The sequence below is a fragment of the Aplysia californica genome, unplaced genomic scaffold (genome assembly GCF_000002075.1).
Source record: "Aplysia californica isolate F4 #8 unplaced genomic scaffold, AplCal3.0 scaffold00277, whole genome shotgun sequence".
Taxonomy (NCBI): domain Eukaryota; kingdom Metazoa; phylum Mollusca; class Gastropoda; order Aplysiida; family Aplysiidae; genus Aplysia; species Aplysia californica.
In genome coordinates this window covers 916,364-919,229 of record NW_004797547.1, presented here as the reverse complement: position 1 = coordinate 919,229, position 2,866 = coordinate 916,364, and positions in this window count along the sequence as shown.

Here is a 2,866-nt window from a genome sequence, read left to right as displayed (position 1 = left end):
AGGCTCTATGCGCTTTACACTATATTATTACCCCAGCAGACCATAGAACACTCAGAAACATTCTCAGCTTCCCGGGAAGCACACAGTGCAAGTAGCCGATTAAGCGCTCAAACGCTAACAAACTGACAAGATTTTTCGCTGTCTATAGCCGGGTACCCATTCCCACCTGGGTGAAGTGAGGAAAATTCATGTAAAGTGCCTTTCCCAAGGACACAACGTCGGGTCCTTGTCGGGATTCGAACCCACGACCTTACGGTTGCGAGTCCGAGAGCCTAACCACTAGGCCACCGACGCCATAATATACATATTATGTTGAGTAAGAGTTAAGAGTAGCGTATACAGCAGTGAAAACAAGACGCATCAGCTTTACGTTATTGCTAAAGCCCCGGTTACACGTAACGATAAATTGTACAAAAACTGACGATCTATCGATCATGAGACAAATCGTCAGGTGTAACCACAACATTGTACAGAGTTTGAACGATTGGACGATGGCTTGGAGACCCGGTCTAGAAATCAAGCACTGCTTGATATTTTCCGTGCTGTCACGGTCAGATTTGGGGGAGACGCGCTGTGACGTAGAATCACTTTAAAATTTGCCGCCGCGCGGGGTTAAACTTAGGGCTCAAAATTTTAAAAATAGTTATCGCAGGTAAAAACTGATTTCATAATAATATTCAGAATCAGCGTCTCAAAATAAGCATAGCTGCTCGCGAGGAACCTGATTTGATTCGTTATTAGGTAAATTTTAGCAAATATTCTATTGTTTAGTTGATCGTTAATTGTGAAGTTGTGTATCAAGGTCACCCGGTGCAGTCTGCAGTCAAGTCAATGACTAGGCATCTCCCTGATCGAAAGAAAACTGGACGATAGATTGGAACGTCTAAACAGACTACACGGTTCGATAAAACGGACAGTTCTCGCATACGACGAATCTGACACAATTTATCGTTGCGTGTAACCGGGCTTTACACACTCCAACTAAGACTTAAACAACGAGGCCTACTACAGCCTGTTTGAAATCACAATGATACAGAGCTACCTGGTGGGTGGTTGACGGGTGCTCTGGTGTGGGAATTGCTCCTTCTTTCCTGTCAAACATCTATCGTCCTTATTTCTACCCTTTTTTGTGTTTGTTACTTTCTTGTAACACCCAAATTTTGGCACTTAGGCCTATAATAATAACCTATGGCACATAAAGACACATGTGTAGGCCTGCATGTATTTACCTTTTCTCAGTCTTCAACTTAACCTGAATCTGTTGAAGGAAGAATAAAGCGCCCAAAACGTGTAGCTTAAAAAACCCCCATCTCTTCAACATTTTCTTTAATATTTTTATGAATGCGTTTTTCGCTTAAAAGCAATAAGAATTTAAAAAACTGAATTTTTCGTGTCGCTTGGTATACTGGCAGCCAATGAACTTGCAAACATTGCACAGGTGTGAATATTATATTTCTGTTAACTGTTATGTATAAAACTCTTCATTTAATCACCGAAATGCCCACAAAGAGAAACAACGCTTTTTTCTTTATAAGTGTATTCTTTATCAAACAAAACATCTTTCTTTTAAAAGTGACGCTACATAAGGGCCACTCTTCCCTCCCCGTTACCCCCACCTCCTTTTTAAAAAAATAGTAGAGGGTTTTACAGCGCTCGCAACTTAACGGCATAATGTCATATGAGCGCCAAGGGGTGGGTGTCAACAGAGAAGTCCCTACAGGGAATCAGACTTACTCTGCTCATCTATCTAGCTTCAACAGCACAAGGTCTGCTTCAACTATCAAGGCACCCGGAAATAGCGGGTCACAAGAGTGTGACAAACATACAAAAGAAGTAGAGGAAAATGACAATAGTAAGGATTAGGAAAGAAAAAGCAGCAGTTCCCTGTTGCATATCAGGCACAGTTATGAGCGTGACATGAATCAGCCCATTTACAATTCTACTGTGCTTGAACGAGAAATGTCCCCCCTTTGGGAATGGCCTAAAGACACTACCGTCTGTGGCACCGCCCCGGGGGATCCCCATCTCCACTCCGACAAACAAATGGTCGCTTGTAACGACAAGCGGGTTAACCAAGACTTCGGGGGTTTCCAGAAATCTTGACTTACACCAAAATTTTGCTTTCCCCTACCTATAGGAGTTTGCTTTCATTGGTGTGTATATTTAATTTCGTTTGGTTAGGCCTATAGAGAAAACTCTCCTTGTCTTTGAAAGAAACTGAACAAGGGGCAAAAACTTTACCTTTGATTTTCTCAAAACAGCATTTTTCGGGATAGCCCCCTTGTGCTTAAAAGTGACCAAATATAAACAAAAACAAAGAACCCCAAACAAACACACCCACACAATAACTAAAGGAAAGAAAAGAAATAGAATTCACGAGCGTCACTCTACGGCCCCCCCCCAAAAAAAAACAACAACCCCCTCCCACCTCTTTTTGATATTCTAGTAACTAAATCGTTATGGAATGCATGTTGTCAATCTCATACGAGCTATTAAAAAAAAAGGCAACCATCCATCAAGATGCCCCTTTCAATATTTGGAATGTTAAAATTATGGTCGAATCGATCTGTCTCACGTCACTGTGTGTGTGTGTGTGTGTGGGAAGATGGGAGTGAGCTTGGGGTTTTAATAGAGCCACGCCCCACAATCTACCCTTCTCATAATGGAAACCACACACACACACACACACACACACACACACGCACACAAGCACACACACACAAACACACACATACACGCACACATTGTGGCTCCCCTTGACAGAAAGCTCTATGGCAGTCTCTCAGAGTTGAAGCGAACTGCACAGTTTGTGCGCGACATCGGACTGACTTTCTAGCTGCTGTCATCGAGAACGAGGAACACACAC